The following is an 18,342-nucleotide window of genomic DNA, read 5'->3' on the forward strand; positions in this document are numbered from 1 at the left end:
TTTCTAAACATTTCATAAATTTCGGCGAATTAAACGTTAAAAACCACGCTTCGAATTAATTGTAGAAAGTTTTTGGTCATTTCATGCTCGATTATGCTAACGAATATTGTACCTTTTTATGGTCGATGATTTATTGGAAATGCTCGAGTATACTACAGGCTAATGACAGCTTTGATTGAGCTGCACTAGTAATATTACAACAACTTAATGTTTGTTTGATGGAATTTTGACTCATTTTCGTAAATTATAATAATAATGTGTGTTGAGGTACTGTATGCAAACGATAGAAAACTAACTGCAGTAAAAGTTTACATCCCCGGGGGATGCTTAAAATCTAATATTGACTGTCGGAGTGGGAAAGTCATATCCATCTACATATACAGAATAGGACAAAATTTCGCAGTGCATAATTAATTTTGTGGCAGGATGATTATGAAGCTTTGATGTTGTTTCCTAGCTCCAAGCATAGTTGTTTGATCATAATATAAAGCTGTGTTGTTGTTGTGGCAAACTGAGTAAATTTATAAATTTGGGTCGACCAGGGAATAACATTATGCTATAGTTTCGTCAAACTGTGGACAGTGTGTCTGGTCGAATAAATTTATGAATTTTTTGAATAGGATAATTCAATTGTTAGATGTATTAGGCATATAGAATCTGCTGCTTCTTGTGTTGAACATTGTACTGCTGTGGGGTCGCCGATGGGTGTTTCCCATTGGGCATTAATACGTTAGGCATACGGATGTTTGGCGTACTTACTTTAGGTATAATGGATTTTTGGAATAATGGGCAATTCGCTGTAACCCGTCTGTGTAATAATGTAGCACTGGGTGGAAAAATATACTAATTTGTGTTACACTCTCTAAATAAATAAAATAAAAGTAAATCCTAAAAAAAGCTTTATTCAAGTAATTATCCAGTAATAATTAACACTACAGGTAGTAGTCTATCGAATTCTCCTCATTTTTGAGTACAAGTTTCATTCGCTTCGGCATTTAATCATTAAGCTTTTCTATATTTCTTGCTCTGAGCTTGTCCTAGGATGATTCGAATGCTTTCTTGAACTTCGAAAGTAAAAAATACTGCTTCGCGTTGTCATACACATACTAGAATCATTTTTAATCGGGTTAACGTCCGGATGAAGTATTTGAATGTCCTCCGATGTGTATGACAACGCGAAGCAGTATTCGTCAGTTGCAAAGTTTAAGAAAGCAACCAAATCATCCTAGGACAAACTCGGGGCAAGAAATATAAAAAAGCCGAAGAGAATGAAACATGTACTCAAAAATGATGGGAATTCGATAGACTACTACATGCAGTGTTAATTATTACTGGATAATTACTTGAATAAAGCATTTTTTAGGGAAAACATTTTTTTCTTAGCCAACGTATAAATGCAAGAATAACTCTTTTCACTCAAGCTGTCATAACAAACAAACAAAACGCACCAAATCCAAATTTAAAAAAACAAACATCGTAGATTAGGATTTAAAATAAACTCAGAAAATGTGGTACAGTATGTTTGAATGAATAAAAAAGTTATTCTGAGAAAATAGGGTGAACAGATAAATGTAGGACAATGGGCGAATGACCTAACGGTTAAAACCCAAAATAAACAATACAATACAATACAATACAAAATGTAGGACATATTTTTCATTTAAATTACCATAACAAACGAATAAGACGTACCAGTTTTTCCAAACTTCTAGAAACATCGTTGATTATGCTTTAAAATAAACGCCGAAAATCTGGTGCAGTTTGTTTGATTAGAAAAAAAATGTTATTAAAAAAAATGTAAGGTGAACGTATAAATATGGGACACTTCTTTTTTCATTTAAACTGCCATAACGATCAAAACGCATAAGGTTTTCCAAATTTCGAAGAACATCGTTGATTAAGCTCTAAATCAAACCCAGAAAATTTAGTGCAGTTTGTTTGTAAAGAAAAAAAGTCATTCTGAAAAATTAGGATGAACGTATAAAACGTATAGTGTGGGACACACTGTATGAATCCATCCTTACCTAAGCAACTCAGTAGTCAAACAAGATGAAGTCAGTGTGCAATCGACCAAAATCATCGTCACAACGCAACGCAGCGCGACATAAAACGTAGAAAATTATGAAAATTCAACCAAAAACTGGAAAAAGTTATCAATGACATCAAATGTATAGGATGATTGAAATAAACTAATAAAAAGGACCATTCGTAAATTACGTACCGCAAAAATTGCACAAAATTCACTCGTCCACCCCCCATGTAACAAATTGTCACAAATTTGTATGTCCCCCTCCTCTATTACGTAACAAATTCCTTGATTTTTTTTTCTTCAGTAAAAACCTGTTACATAATGATTACTCCCCCTCCCCCATATGTCACAACAAATCACAATTTGTCGTACTCTACCCCCCCCCACCCTCTAAAAGCGTTACGTAATTTTTTAATGATCCCAAATAAGTAACTCAAATTAGTTCAGCTCATTAAATGGAAAAATTAAAAATTTCAAAAAAAAATTTGCAAAATAAATTAAACTGAGTTAAATTGACAAATTGGATGAAATTATTAAAATAGCCGAGTCCAAGGATCCGAAGCGACGGAAAGCCGCTGAGCATCCGCCGGAGGATGTGGCCTTGTATTTGTTATCGGAAACGCAAGCGAACCTGTGATCCATTCATTTCCCCGGTATACTCAAACATAGAGGTTATCCCTAGTCTAAGCAGCCTAGACAGCAAGAGAAAAAATCGATGTGTCATAGCCACATTAGACATTAACAATGTTTTGCCTATCTCATATAGAAAGGGTATGCAATCGGTCGGAATTTCGATTTTTTAACTGATGCCCGCAGGGCCAAATCTCAAATAACATTTGACTAAGTTCGTCGAGATCAGAAACAGTCTGTATGTGTGTATGTGTGCACGTATGTATGTATGTATGTATGTGTCAAACAATCTCACCGATTTTTCTCAGAGATGGCTGAACCGATTTGCACAAACTTAGTTTCAAATGCAAGGTATAACCATACCATAGGTCGCTATTGATTTTTTTCTTGATCAGACTTCTGGTTCCGGAGTTACGGGTTGACGAGAACGATCACACAGCAAATTCCCTTATAAACTGGTATCGCCATGATGTCCAAATGATGCCATACATATTAAAATGTTCATAACATTACTTGGATCGAAGTCACCTTGACCACATTGGCCACCTATGACGGTTCTTGATGCCCCCGGAGAACTTGCCAACTCCTTTAGGTAATGTCATACCTATTTCTCAGCGAATTATTTACCGATTTTTACAAACTTAATCTCAAATGAAAGGTCCGACGTTCCTATCAGCTGCTATTTAACTTCTAATTGATCCGACTCCCAGTTTCGGAAGTACAGGGTGATGAATACGAACGCACAGTAAATCCCGATTTCAACGTGTACTGCGATGAATGTAAAAAGGTGAAAACTTTTCGAAAATGTGACCACAACTGCTTGGATTTGTAGTTCTAGGTCACTATTAGTCATTAAAAATCTCTTTGGCCTTATTGGCTACCATCGACGGTTCCAGAAGCCCCGGTGGAAGTATGCAAATTCAGAATGACAGTTATATCGATTTCTCTTTGATGACTGGACCGATTTGACCAAACTCAGTCTCAAATGAACGGCGTTGCGTTCCTAAAAACTGTTATTAAAGGCCATTTTGATCCGACTTCCGGTAGCGGAGTTACGGATTGTGGAGTGTGGTCACATAGAAAATTCCTATTCAAACCGATACCACGATGATTACAAAACGGATTTTTTTTTGCTAAAATGGGAGCCAAACATTTTGCATTTGTAGTTCTAGGTTACTGACGCCCCATCGAAGTCGTGTTGACCACATTGACTACCATAGACGAGACCGGGAAAAGTGACCATATTTTAAAATTAAGGGAGGCGTCGGGTGTAATGTGTCAAAAAACGACTTCTTTTTTATTCGCTTAATTGTTAGTATTGAACCTCTAGAATAGTATTCCGCAAGCTGTTGCCACGCTGAACTTTTGTTTCAAACAACCATGCGTTCCTCGCGCGTATTTACTGTAACACATGCAGATTTCTATCTATCGGCAACATTAATAGCGTTTTTCTCGAAACCGCATTCTTCAAATTGTCGGATACGATAGCTCAAAAACTATTCAACGGATTGAATTATTTTTTTAACGACTGCTAAATATGTGTGGCCAACTTATGAACCACGGAAAACTGAATAAAAAAGAATTTCTTCTCATTATAGTGAGCGAACTCTACACTAAAACATGAGATTTTTCGGTTTTTATGAAGCCCTTTTCCGAAATTCAGACTTTTTTCTAATTTTTTGTTCATCGAGTAACTACAAGTTTATGCTTCAAAAATCTTATTGAATTTCCTGTTGCAGATAACTGTATCAAGAGTTATCATATTCGCCGTGGCGCTCCTCGACGTGGAAATGGTTGGAAATTTACTCTTGGCACGGTCTGCGTGACTGAAAAACACATTTTTTGTTGCCTTACTTTCGAAATCGTAAAGCAAAATTACTTTCGGTTTGTCTAGTCTAGTGTAGTCTACACTGGAAAATTGCAGACGTTCGCCTAAAATTTTTCTTGTCAATATTAATGTTTGTGGCACATGTGATATGTGATACAATCATTAAAGCGGCCAGGCCAACTGTGCAGCGAACAAAATGGAGATTGTTCAAAATTATACGGCAATCAAATTATTTATTTAATGAAGAATTTCATCAGCGAATTATTTTGAACCTTGAATAAGGAAGAAACATGGACAACCGTACCGACCGTTTCAATTTGATGGGAGTTTGTTAAATCGTTGAAAGTGGCTTGCCTAAGAGGGTTAATGTCACGCCTTTCCTGAGACAAATGTATTTAGCCCTGCTCTGCCTAAAACAAAATTACTTTCGGTTTGAGTACTTTTCAGACGCCCTCCTAAACAAACTCACAATAGATTCTCGGAGATGGTTGGGCAGATTTCCACAAGCTTAGTCTCAAATGATTATCTATATTATGACATTATCTCGACAGACTGCTATGAAATTTCGTACGCACAGGTTAAATGGTCAGAAAGTATTTCCTATATATATAATAAGCCGGAACTAAAATTTCCAAAGGATGAAGTTGCAGAAATCCAATTCGTATTTTCGATGGCGAATTTCTTTAAAATGCATGAAACGTCGTGATTTTACGTTATCACGAAAACATTATTTGAGCGACTTTTTGGGACATTTTGGAAAGGTTATACAATCGGTCGAAATTTTGACTTGACTTAACCATTCTGTGCACCTATATATACTTACCAAGTTTAATAAGAATGTAATAGACATTTCCACAATGTTACATTGAACGTACCCAGCTATTCAATCATAGCTATGATAAATGAGAAAGGCACAATTGCACCACTAGGTGGATTAAAACAGGTTTTATTTAGTAACAATAGGATGGTATTTCTTGAAAAAAAATAAAATATTGTCGCTACCGCTTGCGTTTTCGATGACAAGTACGAGGCCACCTCGTACAGCGGATCCTCTGCGTATTTGCGCCGCTTCAGATTCTTGGACGCGGCTATGCTAGCTTCGCCTTACTTTCAGGCGCATAATAATCCTACGAGCAAGGTTGGTTGGTAGAACTTATTTTTAAACTTATTGATGAATTATTAAATTTTTTGCTTTCCGCCCCTGTTTATGAACCTACAACACTAAACCAACGTTGACTAAACTACCATATTTCTAAAAGAAAAACATGTTTTCCTGTCACAAGGGCAGAAGCACCTAAAGTAAACAATTACCAATAATAAAATAATGAAACTAAATAAAATGTACGAATCGTTTTTCTATGAATAACATGAATAAAATGAATAAAATGAGTAAGATGAATAAAATGAATAAAATGAATAAAATGAATAAAATGAATAAAATGAATAAAATGAATAAAATGAATAAAATGAATAAAATGAATAAAATGAATATAATGAATATAATGAATATAATGAATATAATGAATATAATGAATATAATGAATAAAATGAATAAAATGAATAAACTGAATAAAATGAATACGATGAATAAAATGAGTTAAATGAATGAAATGAAAAAAATTATTAATAACATTAATAATAATTATTTCTCAAAAAATGAAAAATTCAGTTTCATTTCAACTTCCACCCCTTTTTCCTGGTATTTTCAAAACCCGATTTTTAAACTTTCAATCTTCCAAATAATTGCACTTTTTCAAAACTATCGAAATTCCATTTTATACCGTTTCTAGATCATTCTTTCAACTTTCAGAATCATTTGATTTTTTTCAAATCGGTTGAAAATTTGCAAAGTTATATAATTTTTGTGAAAAAAGTCAAAATCGTGATTTTTTCATTATTGTTTTTGTTCAAACCAATTTAATTTGATTCAATAAATTCCGCACTTTAATTTACACAAGTGTTTTTGCAATAAAAAACGAAGAAAATGGGGTATTATACATTTCTTTTGTTTGCATTTTTACATGCAAAAATTGCGATCAAACGCGTGGGGTACATTTATACCCCAGTGCAACGTTTTAGGGTGGAAAACGCAAGTGCAACGTTCTAGGGTTAAGAGATGGAAATTTTGCATCTTCCACAAGGTTTCTCAAAATAAATTTTTCTACAGACTTTCCGTAGACGTCTAACCATTTAAGCAACAAATGGAAAAGTTATTTTTTATATGAGTAGGGTAAAGTGCCTATTTTCACCATGCTAAGCAGGGTGCCTCACTAATTCATTAATTTCTCGGTCTACAATCAATGAAATGCGTAAAAATTGACATCAACAGCTTTGCTTCGTTGTTAAGAACCAATATAATAAAACAAATGCGCTGAAAACAGTGAAATTCTCGTGTTTGAGCGCAACGAAAACTCGAATCGAGTGCCCTTATTATTGCGCTACCATTTGACTCAATGCGTTGAACAAAGATGGCAGACACTGCTCTAAACAACGGCTTCTAATGGGTAGGGTGATAATAGAAACATGGTGAAAATGGGCTCATCACCCTATATACTCCCTTTAAAACGAATAGCTTCGAAAGTCGTCAGCTTGTCTGCTTGGAGTGCGCTCTCGCGACAACAGTAGATAGTTCATTTGAGTGTTATCTGCCCCAATTTAAAACCTTTCCTCATTTTCATTATTTCCTACCAGCAGCAGCCCTAACCGACATTTTCGCACAAGGCAGCTAGAAAAATCAAAATTTTCTCATTCGTACTGACTGCGAGCTGTGACTGTGCGTGTATGGGTAGTGAATTTTCCTCTGACAAGCGTGATTTACAATGAACTCAGTTTCTGGAATACTTGCCGTAAATGTCAACTGTAGGTTGAATAAAACATTTGCGGATTGAAATTAGTAGAGGGTTCACCGAAGACATGCCCCCAGATCTGTCCACTTGGCGCCAGGTCTTAGCATACCGCGGCGCCTGCTAACATCATGTCGCTGGCGGGATTTGCATCGACAAATTTAGGTCCCAACATCACGAAAAGAGCACCACTATTACTAGTCAAAAACAGACTCTGAATAAGTGGCGAGAAATAGAGAGTGAATGAGATAGATGGGGTAGAGTAATTGCAAACTCATATTTTCTGTCAGTCAGACTTGACTGGAAAGCGAATCAAATATAATGGTGTCTCCGGGGACATGCTTCGGAACTTGTGATGGATGATGATTTGCTGTGTTCAGTGTTTTATTATTCTTTTACATGCGCAACCAGGGTTCTTTATGATATTTCATTTTCATCACGTCATCCTTTATTCTGACGACTAATAAAGGCAAATCATGGAAAACATGTTGGTTGCGAGGAATTCTTTGAATTGCCCATGCCAATTCCAACTATTAAACTTTACTTGTTCTTATTTCTGAAAATGAAGAATTTAAGCGTAAAAACACTTTTTTCCTCTTTTTTGGATTTTTTTTTAAATTTGTGTGAAGCGAAGTGATCAAAACTTTTGTTTATTATAATGTATCATGTCAATAGCATTCTATATTTTTTTCATGCAAAAATATCGACAGGTGACTCGGTGACGAAGCTTTTTGTAGAACGTCTTTGGAAAAAAACTACTTAACTGATTTATTTCAAACTTTGCATACACATTCTATGTTTAACATACCTAATCTCTACGTTGAAGTTTTCGAAACAAGTATTTTTTTCACGCTGAATCCCTTCACAATCCCCCCCCCCCCTCCGCTTAAGATGGATCTATGAAGGGCCTCAAATATAATATCGAAGAAATATGTTTTTGTCAGCATGTAATAGGCTATGTAATTGTTCTATATGCTGGTTTTCACGTGCCTTGGTCAATAAGTAAGGTACACCGGGGCAAGTTGAAATGCGGGGTAAGTTGGAACAGAACCTTCATCAGAAAAGAGAAATCGCCGGGATTATTTTTTCCAGCAAAAAGCTTCCTTGAACGCACCGTTTGAATACCATAAGCGGTAGTTTGAAACATCTGAACAATTTTCAGACTTTTGTATATTTTTCGTCGTTCGCGAAATCAAAAACCTATTTTTTCCTAACCAGCTTAATCGATCGAAAAATGTTATGGTTGCAGATTTTTACTTATTTGTATGTTAAACAATCGTTTAGGATCTATCAAGTGTAGCAATTATGAACTGTCTGCTGAGAAACCATTGTTCACTTTAAATTATCCATTATACCCCTTATTTTGACACTTATTGGGGCAAATTGAAATACATACGGAGCTCGGAGGATTTTAGACCCTTAACGATTTATGCCCGATTCTGTGTGTTCCCTTCCGCAAAACTCGCGGAACAATTCCTAGCATTTATGATAACTGGAAATTTCAATTGCCACCATATTTCTTAACTACATGTATGCTTATTTTTTATCAATAATAAACAGAATGTACTAATATATACCGCAAGCAGGTTTCAAATTGTATATTTTATTATTTCATTAGAGAAATTCACATTTCAACTTTGAAAAACCTGTTTAAACTTACCCCGGCGTACCTTATCTATTTTTTATGAAGAAACGGAGAAGTTGGAACGACAGTAATAATTCTCTAATCTTCAATTTGGGATTGATCATTTCGTTTTATTATCCATTACCATCCGCTTGTAATAATCCGCGCAATCTCAAATAGACCCTTAACGAGTTATGCCCGATTCTGTGTGTTCCCTTCCGCCAAACTCGCGGAACAATCCCTAGCATTTACGATAACTGGAAATTTCAATAACCACCATATTTCTTAACTACATGTATGCTTATTTTTTATCAATAATAAACAGAATGTACTAATAGACCGGGAACAATTTTGACTTTTTTTTTCGGAACACTGCTAATTCAAATGGTAATTGGTAATGATATTCATATGCAAAATATGACTTTTTTCCGATAGCTCTATTTCACTCACAAGAGTTTTCAAGTTTGTATAGTAATATATATGGAAACTCGAAAATAACTTATATTTTCGATTTCCATATATATTTTCGAGTTTCCATCCAATACAAAAATTCACAGTAACTCTGCGTACCTCGAAACTTACGGTCCTGCAGTTTATTTTATAACGAATAGTTGTGCTGAAGAACGCATATTAATGGGAGGTTCCCCTAAAAAGTTATTTAACTTTGAAGACCCACCAATAATTTGGAAATTTCTTATTCTAAGCATATGTGAGAAAGAGAGGCAACACATAACTTTATATGAGAATATCTTTTTACTGCAAAATCGGATCAATTTGCAGTCTTCGACAATGTTGATCCTTACACCTTAAGCTATATATATATGCAGATTTTGGGATGCACAAGATGATACTGGCATTTTGTACTGAATTTATTGTTTCAATTGCCAATTTTTCATATATTTTCACATACAAACTAGGGTTCGTCGCGGTGCGGATGTGGGCGGTAAATGGATAGTCCGCACCGCAACCGCAAAAAAATAATAAAACCGCACCGCTTACCGCAACCGCATTGCATTTACCGCACCGCACCGCGCGGTAATGCGGTAAATGCGGTAAAAATTATGCATTATAAATATTGTGTTGGAAAATTAATCATTTGTTTTGTGTAGCCATATATAGTAAACTGTTATTCTTATTTACACTAAAATTACCTTTAACGGACTCCTCAGAATGTAACATTTATGAAAATATTCAACTTTGCAAGTTTTATTAAGAGTGGTAAGGGTTTTGGCGTGAAAAAAACACTTTTTCTCGATTTTTTTGAAACTTTGCGTGAAGCGAACTGATCAAAACTTTTGTACATTATAGTGTATCATTTCAATAACATGCTGTAATTTTTCCATGCAAAAATATCGACAAACGACTCGATGACGAAGCTTTTTGTAGAACGTATCTGGAAAAATATGATTTGCGGTGTTACCTTCCATTCAAAAACTACTTAACCGATTTCTTTCAAACTTTGTATACAGATTCTATGTAAAAATATCTAACCCCCACGTTAATGTTTCGAGATAAATTTTCAATTAAGGCAAAAACTGTCCAAACCATGCAAAATTTGGCATCTGGGATAACTTTGACATTTGTCAGCAGACCTTGAGGCAGACTTTGAGAAACACAACAAAAATCGCAATGCCCTACACTAACTTCGAAAGTTTTACTATCAAAAAATTACAAAATACTCCTAACTGAAAAAAAATATTCGGTAATTTGGTAGAAAATATTCCCAGTTGGACGAACGATGGACGCACGCGAAAAAAAATTCCTCCAAATTCGTTTGGTTTGATGATGATAATTACATTCTTTGGATTGTTTTTAAGTCGTAGTATCATTAGTTCATTTCAAAGTTCTCCAAATTAATCAAAATTCACTGTCGAGAAAATGCCATTGAAAAGGATTCATAATTCCACGATTACCAAGAGGAATCAGGAGAAATGATGCATTTTGTAATTGGATTTGACAGAAAAATTCAATTGTTTTTGAATGATTGGATTTTGCGTTTTATGTATTTGAAAAGGTTCGTTTGTAAATTTTTTCTTTGAAGTATAAAACAAATAGTTTTCAAAATATGTCGTAAAAATAATGGTGCCAAATTATATAGGACACAGCTTATAGATTTTATTTCTTAGTAACAGTATGTTTTATCATATTTGAATGACCAAAATGTAAAAAATCAAGTAGCGGTAGGTCGAATACAGATTATATTCGGATTTCTTTTCAAATCATTGTCAAGTCTATGGAAATTAGAGCAATTAAATGTTTATCATGTTTCTCTATTGTAGGGTAATAAATAAAAATCGAACGTTTTGAGAGAGAGAGAGACGTTCCTAATAATGACATTGCTAAGCATTCGTTCAGAAAATAAATCTAGTTGCGTGACGGGGAAAATCGCATCGTGAACAGATCGTTCGCGCTTCGCAAGCAAGCTTTCTTCAGTTGCGATGCATTCTGTTAGCTTCGAAAATGATACCTAGCAACCTGTCGTTACGGACACATGCGATTCAAAGCTATAACAACCAACGAAGAAGCACATCAGTTGTGTTTTAATTCTTTCCTTCCCCAACGCGGATGGCTTCGTTCGCGAAGCTCTTCTCGAGCGGTTCGCGGTTTGCATAGGATTTTCATTATACAGTTTTATTTCATTTTCATATTCGCACAATATAATTAATACTTGGAAAACCATATACCATTTTAAAACTAGCTGATAATATTAAAAATTTGCAACAATGCACTGCTAACAAATAGGCCGCAAGGAACTTCAGTAGATCAAATTGCTAGTAGTGTATCACAAAACTACCCATAACGCGATCTGTCAGCAAAAAATCCAGTGCAAAAATAGGTACTATGTTTTAATCATGCATGAAGAAACCTTTGTGAGCTTCGCGAAGCTACGTGACAAACATTCACGAGCGAAGAATTGACGCTGCTCTTAAATTTTTTAAGCTTCACTTTTTATTCGCAGTTTGCCCATCTAGTGACCTGCTCTGAAGTTATTAGACTTCTCCCTTCGTGCGTTGATTATGGTTAATTAGTGAGCACAAAATTTTGACTACTTTGTGATCCACAGTTAGAAACAGTCGCGCGAGTGAACGAATTTTCCCATGCCTGGTTGCGTCCTTCTCAAATGATAAAAGTCATAGTTTTAATTCACTTTTTATGCAGACTGCATACTTTATCAATTATTTTTTGAAGCGCGGTTGCGGTAATACCGCGCGGTAAATGCTCATTTCCCACACCGCATCCGCGGGAAAAAGTGTCTCACCGCACCGCAGTTTTTGCGGTGCGGGTGCGGTAAATACCGCGCGGTTGCGGTAATTACCGCAACCGCGACGAACCCTAATACAAACTTGAAAACTCTTGTGAGTGAATTAGAGTTTTCGAAAAAAGCTCATATTTGACAAGTGGTATATGAAGCCAATTACCGTTTGATTTAACAGTGTTCCGAAAAAAGTCAAAATTGTTGCCGGTCTAATGTACTAATATATACCGCAAGCAGGTTTTAAATTGTATGTTTTATGATTTCATTAGAGACTCTAAGGTCTAAGTTATTCCTATTTGATTTTCACTAAATTTCGAATTGTAAAATGAAAAGTTCTCTTTGATATATAAAACTTTGTAGTAAATATAAAATAAAAAGTAAGAGCTGAGAAAAATTACCTTAAAATAGGCTGAGATATAACGTCGAAAGCTGCCTGACCGACTGCGCACACATTCCTCTCAGTTTTCGCGATCGCGTATCAGATCGTATATGCTGTAAAAGGTCCGAATTGGACTAACCCATACTCTATTATTCACACACCGATTAAGGTTTAATATACAAAGTTGTGGAGAAAAGTGAGCTAAGTTCGTGATTTTTGAAAAGTTTAAAAATTTTATTTGAAAAAGCAAAAGACAGCTCATTGGTAGCAGTATTAAATATAGAAAAAACAAGTCGAATTAAAAAAAGAATTCAACGTTGTTGGAGTTATGGCCCATCCCCTAAAGCGTGTTTTTGACAGTGAACCTGTTTTAATCCACCTACCGGTGCAATTGTGCCTTTCTCAACCATGAACACGAGATTTTTTGCGTTGTTTATATTCATTATAAGCTTCCAAATGTATATATTACATTTTTATTATTCACGACATGACAACTATATACAAAAAAAGAAAACATTATTCGAGTTCTAAAATTTTGTAAAAGAAAAAAGACACATTACATTAATATTAAATTGCAAAAAAGTGCGAAATCGGCAAAGTCCCAAAAAGTCGATTTTTATAAAAAAAATGTTTTTCGAGATAACATAAAATCTCGAGGTTTCATGCATTTTAAAGCTGTTTGGCATCAAAAATACGAATTCGATTTCTGAAATTTCAAGGGCCCCCTTCGAAAATTTTTTTGAGATTCGGCTTACATGGGAATTTCATGTTTAGTCTATATTTCCGGAACCATATAAGCGATCCGTACGAAATTTTATAGACATATGTGGGGATATTATAGCTATCATTTGTGACTAAGTTTGTGGAAATCAGCCCAACCATTTCCGGGAAACTGATGTGAGTTCGTTAATTTTGAAAGATGGCCGTTTTTGCGGGGAACTTTCGGAACCGTCTATGGTGGTCAATGTAGTCAACGAAAGTTTGGTTGGCCGTCGGTGACCTAGAACTGCAAATTTAAATTCTTTGAGAGACATCTTAGCGAAATTTTTACCTTTTGTGCTTTCATCGGAGTATCGGTTTGAATCGTAATTTGCTATGTGATCGCACGCCACAATCCGTACCTCCCGAACCGGAAGTTGGATCGGGATGAAATTTAATAGCCATTTACGGGGGCGCAACACCTTTCATTTGAGACTAAGTTTGGTTGAATCGTTCTAGCCATCTCCGAGAAACCGATGTGACTGTTATTTTGAATTTAGATACTTCCGCCGAGGCATCCGGAACCGATGATGGTGGCCAATGTGGCCAAATAGACTTTGAATGAATGTTAGTGACCTAATACTACAAATCGAAGCAGTTGTGGTCATATTTTGGAAAAATTTTCACCTTTATACATTTATTGCAGAATTTATTAAAATCGACATTTTCTGCGTGTTCGTACTCATCACCCTGTAATTCCGGAACCGGAAGTCGGATCCATTAGAAATTCAATAGCAGCCTATGGGAACGTTGCACCTTTCATTTGAAACTAAGTTTGTCAAAATCGGTTCAGCCATCTCTGAGAAAAATGAGTGACATTTTTGGTACACATACATACACACGCACAGACATTTGCCGAACTCGACGAACTGAATCGAATGGTATATGTCACACGGCCTTCCGGGCCTCCGTTAAAAAGTCGGTTTTAGAGCAATTGCAATACCTTTCTATTGAGAAAGGCAAAAATTTCTTAAAAAGAAACACGTTGACCAAAAAATTGAGTTTTGTCGTGTTCAAAATTTTAAACGGAAATACTTCTAACAAAATAGCTGTTCGACTGAACATAGATGAACTCTTGTCTGATAAGACTAACGGGCAGATCTTTTAACAGTGTAGTACTGTCACATTGCGATTGCAAACCAACAACTGTTGGAAACAGCGCTCGCTTCACCTGTTCCCAAATTCATTTTTCATTACATAAAAAAAGTTCTCCATCATAAATCACAAAGCCGCCATTGTACCATCATCAATGAATTTCCTTTCTATGTCACTCCTATCCCGAAAGCTTTCCACTGTTGAAAAAAGTAAACCCTCTCCATAGTCACTCAAGCAGAAAGGCAACATAAACCCGGGTGTGGATAAAAATTTATCAAAATTTACCACTCTCTTTTTGCGAGATGCACTTTACCCTTCATCACCCAAAGCAGCCCTTCCAGTTGAATCCTTTTCAACCAGACACAATAGGACAAGCATTTGAACTATGCTAGAAGAAAATCCCGTACAACCGACCCAATGCAGACCGGAAAAGGTATTGAATCCATTAAAATTGATTGGCTTTTCCTTTTCCTCAGTGCAGGCAGACGGAAGAACTGCGTGTGCTTTATTTATTATGCTTCGTATATTTGGAACATTCGGTTTCTTTCCACAAATCTCTTTTTCTCCTTTAAATTTGACAGCGCGATGCAACATTCAACCTGGTCAGATGCAGTGAGTGAAACAATTTAGAGCGTTTAACGTTTTTGAAAGATCATTTTCAAAGTTTTCACTTTATTTCAATAGCTGTTTTAAAAATGAATTAGGATCATAGCTCAGTGATCAGGCGGTAGTCCCGTTCGGAATACAGCAAACTCCACACCTGAAATATTTTCGTGTGTAGAGTTTCACACCTGCAAAATCGAATGCTCAATTTATTTGATTTACTCTCCACTTTACAGAATTTTCATAAGGACTGCCATTTTTGCTTCGATATAAAATAGACATCAAATTTCTATTTCATGCAAAACTTCCACTTTCCACTTTGGCCTCACCTTCTTCTCGCCACACGTGGGTTGAATATATTTTGTCCGACCTGGGCAGTGTAAAATCACCGAGTTCCATGAGATATACATTATTGTATAGGTATTATGATGAATAGCTCTTGGTATAAATGTTTCGTTAAAACTCCTTTTTTCTTCAAGATATTAACCATTAAACTTTATTGCATGATAAAATTGTAAATTTCATATCTCAAAAACTACTGATGATAATTGAATGAATTTTTGTACACTCGTGGAATGATATTTACACTATCTCATAAAAATATTTCAGCTATATAAATGTGTTAATAACGGTACTTTACATCTATTTAAAAACGTCAATTGCATTTATTCTTGCATTTTTCAAGCTAAAAAACTTCAAAAAGTATATCAAATTACGCGTCAATCTTTCATCTTCAATAATTTGTATTGATAATTTTTCATTTTTGTTCCTACTTGGATGCAGCCCGGGAGAACTTACATATTGGCAACGCCGCGTCAGAATGCGCATCGCGTACGAAGCGTGTTTTGCATGACTAAACAAAAAAAAAACAAAAGGATTATCAAAGGTTAATATTAGATTTTTTTTGACCGAAGTGCACAACAAAAACTATAGTTGTTTAATGAATACTTTTTTATTATAATTGAACGTTACTAGAAATTAATCTGTATCACAAAGAACCGAAACTTAACTTATCTAATATTCTTGTGTTATTGCCATCTTCAAAGACACTTTTGTTAATTGTTATTTTGTAACACTATTATTCAAATTTCGTAATTTGATATACTTTTCGAAGTATTTTAGCGCGAAGAACACAAGAAAAAATACAATTGAAATTTTTAAATATATGCAAAGTACCGTTATTTACACAATTATACAGAAAAAAAATATTTTGATGAGATAGTGTAAATATCATTCCATAAGTGTACAAAAATTCATTCAATTACCTTCAGTAGTTTTCGAGATATGGAATTTACAATTCTATCATGCAATAAAGTTTAAGGGTTAATATCTTGTTGAAAAAAAGGAGTTCGAAAAATTCGAGGATCAGTTGACATGGCTTTACTCACATTAGTTCATTTCTTATTCCTCCGATGTTCGTTGGTTTGTTGTTGCCAGTTGTACTCGCAGCCTTCTCATACACATAGCCGAAGTGGCTAGGGTGACCATTAGACTGGTTCAATTTTTGACTTTAAGCTCCACCAGGCTCTACTGATTCCTTTTATGGCCCTTAGTAATTGTGCAAATATGGATATTACATTATATGGAAGTTTGTATGGAAAATCGGCTAACATTGAAAATAAATTCTTAAAAAATCACCTCATCAATCAATTAATTAGAACACTGTATATTTCTAAAGATATTCTTCCACTGAAAACATTCGTGGAACATTCGTGGAACATTATTGCCTTCTGTTAATGAGGGTCGAGCTTAGGCAGAATAACTACGAATCACCCGAGTTCACTAACATGTGTCCTGATAAAGGTAGACGTATCTATCTTTACCGTGACAACCGGACCCTCATTAACAGAAGGCAAAGATTAAGCCCGTACGATATTAAGCCTGTTCTAATGACCCTGCCACTTCTAGTTTTCCGATCTCTTTACTTCACATCCTTGCTCTCACTTGAGTACTATGGCTCTAAGTTTCATAACTTTCCCTACCCAGTAATCGTAAAAAAAATTAAAGGGTTGTGTACAAGACACGACCACGGTGACATTAAAAATGTAGCTTTTTTCAAGAGCGTGCAAATGAATTTTATCTATCACACATATCGACTCACGTTCTTGTTCACTCGCCTGTTTTCATATGTTACAATTTGCTATATACCCTCCCCATTAAAACATAATTTATTGAAGGTCATTTAACGGTAACCTATTATTACAATTAATCAAGTATCTCACTAGGTGATTGGCATTATTTGGCTGATCCATCTAGTAAAAATAGGCTGGTCTGTCCAGAAAATATATTCAAAAGAAAAGTTTCATATTGAGAGCTGTGATGAGGAAGCCCACGCCCGCCAACGGAAATATACAGATTCTCCATGAAATATGAAATTTCATTTTCCATTTAAATTTTCAATAATGTACTAATGAACTTAAGTAAACAATCTTAAGTTTAAGTATTTCTTGATCGATTAGTGGTGGAAAAAATGAAATTATTTGATAAATTACATTGTTATGCAACGTTCGCACTACCAGTTAAAACGGGTTTTTATGCTATCTTGGTGACATTTTTCTTGTTGCTAATTCTTAAAACGTGTAATAACTCTGTAGTGTAAACATTGTATTATTAAACCAATTCTGCAGCGTTTTATGTATAATAGATGTTTTATGTGGTAATAGGACTGACATAATTATATCTTCAGTACAGCGGTTTGTTTCATAATTTAAAACAGATTTATTTTAAAATTTAAATTAGTATACCCAACCATTCTATTTGTTGTATACTTTAAAACGCAATTAGAACTGTGTTTTAAATACATAGGGTAGGACAGATATTCTGACTGGATAAACTGGGAAAACAATTTTAAGTCCAGTACCGCTTAAGACATGGCTTGAATTTGAATCGAAAAAGAATGTGATTGTTTCCGATGCAATTACTCTCAGATTTTTCACGCAGGGGATACAGGCCGTGTAAATGAAAACCGCGTAAATTTAAAAAAACGCGTAAAAAAACCTAAGTGTACTCTCCTATATAAAATACTACGCTGCTGAACAGTGCAATAACTACAGAAGCACGTTGTCAGATGCCTTACTGATAAAAAACATATAACCGAAATATGAAACATCAAAACCAATAGGCTCTTTACCCTACGCAGCTACAAAGCGCCGTAAACAAGGATTAACAAGTTACAACACACACGCATGCATAAAAATAAATATATTTTTTTCAAACGCAACACTCTTAAGCAGCACACACCGTATTGAATTAAATCCAAACCACCCCACCCACCCACTTTGCAAATCATTCTGTGA

The sequence above is a fragment of the Topomyia yanbarensis genome, chromosome 3 (genome assembly GCF_030247195.1).
Source record: "Topomyia yanbarensis strain Yona2022 chromosome 3, ASM3024719v1, whole genome shotgun sequence".
NCBI classification, from domain to species: domain Eukaryota; kingdom Metazoa; phylum Arthropoda; class Insecta; order Diptera; family Culicidae; genus Topomyia; species Topomyia yanbarensis.